The 9,421-nt window shown below is 33.9% G+C and overlaps 1 protein-coding gene across 1 annotated transcript in view; it reads left to right on the plus strand.

Moving 5' to 3' along the window:
* The window catches only part of LOC112157392 (teneurin-3), an 800,843-nt gene that overhangs the window by 46,803 nt on the left and 744,619 nt on the right, over window positions 1–9,421 (plus strand). The window contains exon 2 of the mRNA XM_036213709.1: window positions 6,689–6,766. The gene's annotated coding sequence lies outside the window, so the exon portion shown is untranslated. The remainder of the gene's footprint in view (window positions 1–6,688; window positions 6,767–9,421) is intronic.

Below are 9,421 nucleotides of genomic sequence, written 5' to 3' on the forward strand. Positions count from 1 at the left end.
CCATCTACATTGACACATGTCAGCAGAAACGTCTTCATAAATAATTATATTTAGATACACTTTTCCAGAGTTTGAAAAACAGCTCAAAATATAAAACTCACCGTTTGTAAAAGTGACACAATGTGCAAAAGAAACAAATATTCCTTAAAATTAAAAAGAAAATCGTCACAAAAATTAGTTCTAAAATTCGTGTTTTGGAATTATGGAACTCCAGCAAGAAAGATCAAATTCAAACGTCATTAAAGACCAACTCCAATCATCTTTTGAGCATTTTTCCCAAACATTCCCTGTAGACTTTTTAAACTTGTGTTGCTTTCATGGACATAGTTTCTGCAGAGCAGCAATAGTTATTAGAAATTTGCCTCGGAGTTGTGGGCAGGGGCAACCCCGACCCCTTTTCCCATCACCCATAACAGAGCTATCTGTTAACATGCTCTCCTGCTAGCTTACAGCCCCTCACAATCCCAACTTGACAGTATTGGTGCAACAAACATCCGTAATGTTAAGTTGGAGCAATTTTGACTTAGAGTGGATTCATTAGAATGGACTGGAGGACGGAGTTTGTGGCCTGCCCATTGTATTCTCTATGTAACAAATAGAGTATTTTATTTTTCCATTTGCTCCTAATTCAGGATTTAAATAAAGAAATATTTAGATATGAAATTTTTATAAATATCCTCGATCATCAGAAAAATGCTAAAAGAACACCAACTACACAATTTTCATCCTATTTGGTCTGTACACATTTGTTTTTAACTATAAACAACGTTGTCTGTATTTGAAAAATCTCCATTTAATCAAACTTTTCTTTAAAGATTGGTAAAAAAAAGGAAAATCTAAGTACATGAGGAAATCTTTTTGACAAAAGGTCAGGAGCGATTTAAAAGATTCTTGGTTTGATACACACAATTGTATTTTTAAAAACTTGAAGGAGCAGCATTATTTGAACAATTTATTCAAAATGCTAAAATAGATCTCAGTGAGTGAACAAGGAAGCAAATAAAAGCGTTCACTACAAATGTTTCTTTTATAAACCCATCAATGCCACTGCTGTTGCCAGATAACTGCAGAATAATTGTAGACTTGTTGCTCTCATATTCAGTGGATTTGGGTTCGTCGTCTGTCAAGCCAATGTGACGAGCATGGACAAATGAATATCTCTGCCTCTTGCACCTTTCACTTTTAACCAGTGGACGCACTGAGTGTGTTTCTGTATCCAGGTGTGTTTCGGTCATATCGATCAATGTGCATGTATGTTTGTTAGATTTATTTATTTTTTATTACTCTTTATGTCCATTTGTGGCCTAAATCCCTTTCTGGGAAAAAGCTTTACAACTTGTTTCTACTTTACCTGAGCAGCGATGTACAGAGAGTAAAGAGATGAATGTATGAGTGCAAATATGTTTATGTTTGGGAACAATTATAATGTCAAGAAGATAGCTTCTTTTTTTTCTTCTTTTTTCTAATCAATTTATAAAATATCTTAAATAGATTGTATATCCATGCATTTTTATTCTTTATTTGTTTGTTTTTTCGTCCCCCTTATTTTTTAGAAATGACTTGAAACAGACCAATTGGTCAATCAATCATGGATAAAAAAATAAATAATGAATTAGTGTTTTTTTGACAACGCATTTTTATTGTATTTTGTCATTAGAAGAAAGGTTTAAAAACAACCTTTATTATAGATCCAACTCAACGCATTACTGATGTGCATACTGTATAAATAATACAGTTTTTACTGAAAGTAAAAGTGTCTCAGGTTAGAGGTTGAAGAAGGGAGAGATAGATCCCTCCCTCCAGGATGGCTTGAATTATTGTCTGCCTGACGGACAGACTGTTCCAGTAAAGGGTTTTTATCTGAGCAGTCTGTCAGCAGCCCACCTCAGACTTTCAGTACCACTCAGTGAGTGTCCTGTCATCTCTAGAAATACTTCCATGACTCTGCAGTTGTGGAATGTGAACATCCCTGCAGTCTGTCTGCATAAAAACCAATGAATGTTTAAAAAAGTTCAAAGTTTTGATGTAGTCATACAAAAAAAAAGTGCTATTTAAGTTTTAATCTTTAGACCTTTAAGTTTTCATTATCAAAGCTCTACAAACCACTACAGAGTTATTTATTCAGTAGTTTGTAGAACCTCTCACTGTATAAAAGGTGGTGGAACTGTTCTATCATTGTGTTGTATGGTCCGGTGGGTTTATCATCATCGTCATTTGATACACAAGATGTCAAAATGATCACTCCTTTATCACCACCTTAGTGTTATGGTATTCTAACTTCCTTTATTGTTCAGCATCCAGAACCACTAGTACACGGGTCAGCAACTTTTAACAGTAAAAGAGCCGTTTGGGCTCGTTTTCTACTGATCGAAACCTAGAATGAGCCACATAGTCTTACTTTAGCCCTTAAGACATTATGATTTGCATTCATGACCTTCTTTTTTTTTTCATAATAATAAATATGAATTGTTTATTTTTTGCCACATACAAAAGCAAAAATATAAAAAGAACCTAGCATCTCTCAAAATGTGATTTTTATTTTTTTATTTTTTTACTTATTTTCAAAACAGATCAGATCATCTCAGTGCAGCTCTGAGCAGCTAGCAACCAATATTGTGCAGCATAAGATAATATGTGCTTTTAACTCATAGAAGATCAAACTTTTTACCTATGTTTTGCTTTGCATAAAAAATCAGTGCATTATAGACGTAGCATTGACAAACAAAGCTTCTTCAGGTCAACAGAGATGTAATAACCTTTATAATTTATCATCTATGTGCACCTCAGCCATCAATTTAATCTAAATTTAATAAATGTTAATTAAGTAATCCTTACTTTAAAAAATGCTGTTTTATTTTTCTTCTTGTTATTTTCCCCTCTTTGTCTTCAGCAGTCTTAAACTGCTGGGTTTTGTTATTTTAGTTTGTGGTTGGATCTTGGTAGTCTTAGTTTGCGAGCTTTGTTTATTGGTTTTCTTTAGGTACTTTTGGTTATGCAGGCATTAGCCGGGAGCTGCTGACTCCAACGCTCGACATTCTGGGTCAGCAGTCTCCCTGACTGATTTTATGTTTGGCCAAGGTGCCACCATGGAGAGATAAAAGAACCACATGTGTCTCTGGAGCTGCCAGAATTTAAACCTTTTCAAACTTTTTACTTTACTGATTGATTCTGAACGTCTGAATGAAGGTCCGGTTCAATATTTTTTACTGCTGCCTTGGTACAGCGGAGGAATGCTGGAAATAGGTTACTGGGGGCGCTATGGCTCCGAGGTACGCTAATACGTTTGTTTGGTGGGGAAACAGCAATGAGTAGCTGTGTCTCACTGTTGTGGTGTCATGAAATTGTTTTTAAGAGAATTCTGTTAGGCGTGTGATGTAACAAGACACAGAAAAACCAGTAATAAGTGTTTTTAGTTGTGTTAAAATGAACGCTCTATCAAGTAATCAGTTGGACCAGTTTTTGCTAGCATAACAATCAATACTTTACATTTGTCCACGGCTTACCGATCGCCTCGTTCCTAACATGTTTACATCTCGTGACAGCCAGCTTCTGCGGGCGTTTTGGTTCAGTTGTTTCGGTTTCAAAGTGGATCGTATTCAGACTGAAGAGTTTCAGAGCGAACCAAAGCTCAGTTTAGAATTAGGTGGGATGCCTGATCCTAACGCTTTTCAGTTGTTGGCAATTGTAGAATAATTAGATTTGTTCTTTTTACAGTATTGTGTAAACACAATACTTTAGACTATAAACTTTTATTTTTACAAACAGGTTCAATTAATGTCAGTTTGATTAGCATTAAAATACAATTTAATACTAAAAATAGCTTAAGGTTAGATTTTGATCAAGTCATGAGACTTCAACTGAAATGAGTCTTCAGTATCTGATTTCTTTTATTTGTGTGGATGGAAGAAAGGCACAGCTGTTATCCCAGCAATGTACTTTTATATAGATCATGTCACCGTGTGAAAAATAAATAGCTATCCAGCCCAACATTCAACTCCTATCTTATCTTCTGTCAGAAAGGCTCAGTGTCTAAGACATCCGCACTGTACGGTGCGTGAATGAAATCCATACGGACTGTACGAAACAGAAATCCATGGATGGAAAATTGTTAGGGAAAGTCAATCTTTGACTCGCGACCTGTCCAGAGTGAATCCCGCTTTTATTCAACAGCTGGGTAGGTATGGAAAATGGTTAGACGGAAGGAAGTTGATGAACTGGCAAATAAGACCTGAAATATGTTTTTAGTTTATGTATTGGTCTATTATAAATGCATACTAATCAGGTCATTATTTAAACAAAAAAAAAGTGAATGTCTCCTTTATACAATAAGTAGTACAGACAATAAAAAAATCCAGTCTGCTTGAAAGTCTATCAGCTGGATACATCATGTTATGTTTGTACTATTAAGGATGTCCTTCAACAAGAACACATAGAATTTAATGTAACATAATGGTTTCAAGACCAGAAGATGAATGAGATGACTGCTTGCAGTTAGATTTTTTTTTTTTAAGATGTTGGAGTGCTTTCAATTCAAGTAACTGGAAATAAAAGCCTCCCTCTAAAGATAAACAAATAAAAACAAACTGTTATTGGAATGCACTTGTTAACAAAGACCAGAATCAGCTTAAATGGAAGCCAAAGTAGAGGATGCTCTATGCACTAGTGTCAAGGTGACCAATTAGTGCTCTTATGTCTGTTTGAAAGGCAGAATCCTGCTGCCCTCTGGTCTATTAGTCATGTAATCCCGACATAAGAAGCTTGGAAAAAATAACGTGTTGTCTAAAATCCCAAATACCACTTTTATGTGTACCAGGACTGACTGGTTTGAACTAAAAGGAAGTCATTTTATCGATTCACTGAAATCAAAAAGTGCAATTTAGTCCGTTTCAAGATAGTAATAGCAATATTTATTACACCATTTTTATAAAAATCAAGTACCGCACTGCCAGCCAGTTCAAAGAGCCCGAGATCGGTGTTATGTGGTCAAACTTATTTATTTATTTATTTTTTAATTGAAGTTTTGGGTAACCCAGCATATAAAGGGCTGCAATAATTTAGTCTGGCTAGCACAAAGGCATGGGTGATAATTTCAAGGTTCTTTTTTTGAGATGCCCTAGCTAGATGCTATTTGAAAAAAGAAGGAGCTGGTCGTGCATTTATTTGGAGGTCGAGTTTCAGGGCAACATCAAGTTTCACACCCAAGCTCGTGACCACAGTCTGTTAAAAAGGGGCAAGAGAGGAGATCAATATCATGATCCTTTCAACCACTAGGGGTAAACACAATTGCCTCAATTTTACTTTCATTGAGGCCAAGAAAGTTAGCCGACATCCACAACTTTGTTTTGATTTTCTGGTCCCTTCCATATAGGGACATAAATTTGACAATCGTCAGCATATACTGTAGGTGGAAATCCACTTTATGCTTCAGAAACAGCATTACCAACTGCAACAAATAGATAGAAATTAGCAATGGACCCAGAACTGACCCCTGGGGGACCCCTAACTTCAGGGGATAACACCTGGATGAGTGAGGGCCCATTATGAGTCAGTAGAGTTACGCTCTAGTTGACTTTAGTTAATTATCATTATATTAAAAATGAATCTAATGTGAGTTAAGTGTCTCTTTTTTTTTAATCAATGCTTTTCATTATTTCTTTAATGAGTTTGATAAATCAGTGTATTTTTTTTTCTTGCATTGTCCGAAATTTATGCTTGGAAAAAAAAAAAAACAGATCAATCAGTCAATCAATTAGGGCTGGGTTAATAAAATCAATTAATCAATTTGAGCTTAACAGATCAATGATCAATTCATAAAAATATAAATCAATTTAGCACATAAAGCTAAAGTCCGCTATCTCGATGCTAACGTTTAATTGAATTTCCCATAGGACAGCTAATGCTAACACTTTGTCAACCAAAACATACATTTCTGACTAAATAAATGTCTTTATACACTCACAGGTATGAACTTTCCAAACTTTTTAAAGGAAATATAATTTTTAAGTAGCCATTTGTGGTCTAAAACATAGTTTTTTGCTCATACTGTTTTCTTCTTTTGGATTAGGTGTAATGCTATAGCGTGATTGCCACCTAGTGGCCAAACTGAAACACCCTCCAGGAGAAGCAGAACAATGTTTAAAATGTTAATGATCTGAACATTTTTTTTAGAAGTTCTCCTTTAGAGAATCAATGTAACACCCTATAATATTAACAATATCAATATTTCATTAATACATTTCAAAGTACGTGAACTGTATCAGATTAATATAAATATATTCAAAACATATAGTAGATTATTCATGTATTTCTAGACAAATGTAAATAAATGTGTAAACTCAAAATCGAATTGAAGAATCAAAAGAATCAGAAAAAATCAGAATCAAATCGAACAAATTTATCGATTTCTGGAAATTATAACTGATATCCAGCACTGCAATCAATCCATCAAAAACATAATACTGAGCTCAACCTGGAAAAAAAACAGCTCAATTTAAATTATATTCTTACCAAACTCTTCATTCTGCTCAACCCCGTATGTACATTACATACCTTTTTTCCCACAATACTTTATCTTTACTCCAGTTTTCCTCTACCTTTCCTATTGTGAAAAGTCAGGTGTTAGATTGACGGAGAGTGAAAATTAGACAGAGCCTGCACGATAATTGACTCCCTTTTTATGTCTACATAGGTGTTCAACCCATGTGATGATTGCCTGAAAGTCATATAGAGTTGTCATCCGGAGTTGACATTGATTTACAGAGTGAATGTAAGTACACACACTTTCAAATATAATGCTTGGATGTTTCTTTTCCCCATGTAATGTGGTGCGGAGAGGTGAGAACAACGTGTCTGACACTCATTTCCTTCTGACGAGCTTTATTATAGTCCACCCGAGCGTTAGTCCTTCTTCCATGCTGTTTTTTGTAAATGTTTACATTATAGGGTTGTGCAAAGTTTTACTCTTGAGGGTAAAGCGCCACTGTCACTAAGCGAGGGACTGTTTTTCATATTGAAAGTGTGATTTCAGTGACTGATGTGTTGGTGATGTAACGCAAAATAGTGACACAAACACATTTGTGTCCTTCTTATCTTAGTATTATGCTTTCTAAAGCTTTTATTAGTGCATATCTGCTTAATATTGATACGTTAACTATTATGTTGTTCATTTCGTTAACGGACAAAAAACATGCTTCACAGGTTGATTGTTGACTCTAATTTATCCCTCATGTGTGAATGTGTGTGTTTGTCTTTGTGTGGCCCTGCGATGGACAGGCAAACAGGAAGTACCTAACAATAGCTGGATAGGCTCCAGCAACCTTGTAGCCCTGAACGAGATGACAGCTGTTTAACAGGTGAATGAATAGATGGTTGTTTTAGAGCCGACATGTTGGATATTAACTAATTTGAATTATTTCCAAACTAATTCAGAGATAATATTGTGTTTACCAAAGTTAGAGAATGGTTTGGAATGTAATTTCAAACAGACTTAAAAGAAAAATGACACAACATGTAAGATGGAAAAGAAATTGCATAACTTTCGTAACAGTATGTCATTGTAAAAACTTTGTAAAATTTGAAAGATGTTTAGTGTTGACAGTTCAGAATTTCTGCTTTCTTAGATGTTCTGCTTAAAGTTTTAATTTTTATTCAGTTTATTTATTTATGCATATAAATGCACAATTTGTAAAATACAAAACAAGTGTTATGACGTATGATAGGAACCCATTTTAATAAAAAAAAAAAAAAGGAAATTAAAAAATGAAGGAAGGAAAGAAAATAAATGCATCCTCAAACGTACATGCGAACTCAATCAATACTTCATTTTTTTATATGTAAATAAATAAATGTACACAATTGCACACGTAATACTTTACACCAAATCAAACAGTAATACCTAAAGATCAGGTTGTTATGCATGCTAGTGGATTTTTAACATAGTTGCTAAAGTTATTTAATAGTTTTCAATTGTTTTTTTTTAAGGAAAAAAATTGAAATGGTGTGAAGATCTAACATTATTTATAAATACATGTAAATGTACATATTCGATAAATGTTAATCTCATAAATGTTCAAAAGTTGTAAGACAAAAAATTACTTCAACCTCCGAAACCCAAATGCATCTCAATGCACTTTACAAAATAAAAGTAGAGTTCTTGTTTTTTTTAAAACAGGAAGTAATTCCTTTTAAAGCAAGAAAGGAAGGAGTTAAAAGCATTCGGCAGATCTGTTTGCTTCACCTGCCGAATCCTTTCAACTCAGTCATTTCTCGGTTTGAAAGGGCCGACTTCTTAGAGAAGATTTCTATGCTAAGAGAGTCTCCCACACCTCAAAACAACCCTGTGGTATCACGGGAATGGGTCACAGCCCCGCTTAAAAAGGTGAAAAAAAGGAAGGTTGCTGGTCCTGATGGTATTTGTGGGTGCATCAAACATTTTTTTGCAGAACTGCTAAGTGAGATTTCTTTCCTTTTTTGAAAGTTGGGTAAAAAGTTGAAAGGTACCTAATGGAAAAATCTTCACTATAATATGTATGGTACTGTAAAAAGAGAAAAATATCCGCACACTTTGACCATTAGCACTGAGTAATTTTGTGGTTGAATAATAAAATGTCAAATTATAGCCAGTAAAAAATGGCCAATTTGCAAATAAAAATTGGCCAGTAAAAGTAGTTTTACTTAATGGTTAACATATGGAAAATGTACCAAAAAAATGTTTTTCTCTGTCTTGGCTACTGAAGATATTCAAATATTTCAATTAATAGATTTGCTTCTCAGTTAAGAGTTTAATAATACATGTTAATGTTAATTTTAAAATTGCAATATATGGAAATAAGTTAGATAAACCTTAATTAACATACTAATCAACTTTATTTATCTGTTACATTTTTTTAAACATGGACAAATATTGTTAAGTTTGCTACAAATCTTTTGAAAATCCACTCTGATGAAAATTGTGATTTTTGTGTTTTTAGCATGTTCTTGCGTTGATTTTCTCATGATAAAGGACATATATTGAAAAAATGAATCTCAAACCTGCATTTTTGAGTAGATCTTTATTCAAATTGTTGTGAATCAAGAGCAGATGAAAAAAAGTAGTTCAAATATATATATATATATATATATATATATATATATATATATATATATATATATATTTTTATGTGGATAATACGACACACAAGCTGCTCTGGGGAGGGGAAAAGGGGTCGGGGTTGCTCTGTGTCAAAGGTCCCGTCCGCAATTGCGAGGCAAATTCTTAATAAACAACTGCTGCTCTGCAGAAAACAACACAAGTCATTTGATTTGGGCTAAAAACTGCATAATCCTGATCAAAAGATCACTTTGAACGCTTTTAAAGTACATTTAAAAAATGTAAACATTTGCACTTTTTTTCTTGTACATTTTTTTTTTTTTTTTTTTCTCG

This window comes from Oryzias melastigma, linkage group LG1 (genome assembly GCF_002922805.2).
Source record: "Oryzias melastigma strain HK-1 linkage group LG1, ASM292280v2, whole genome shotgun sequence".
NCBI lineage: Eukaryota > Metazoa > Chordata > Actinopteri > Beloniformes > Adrianichthyidae > Oryzias > Oryzias melastigma.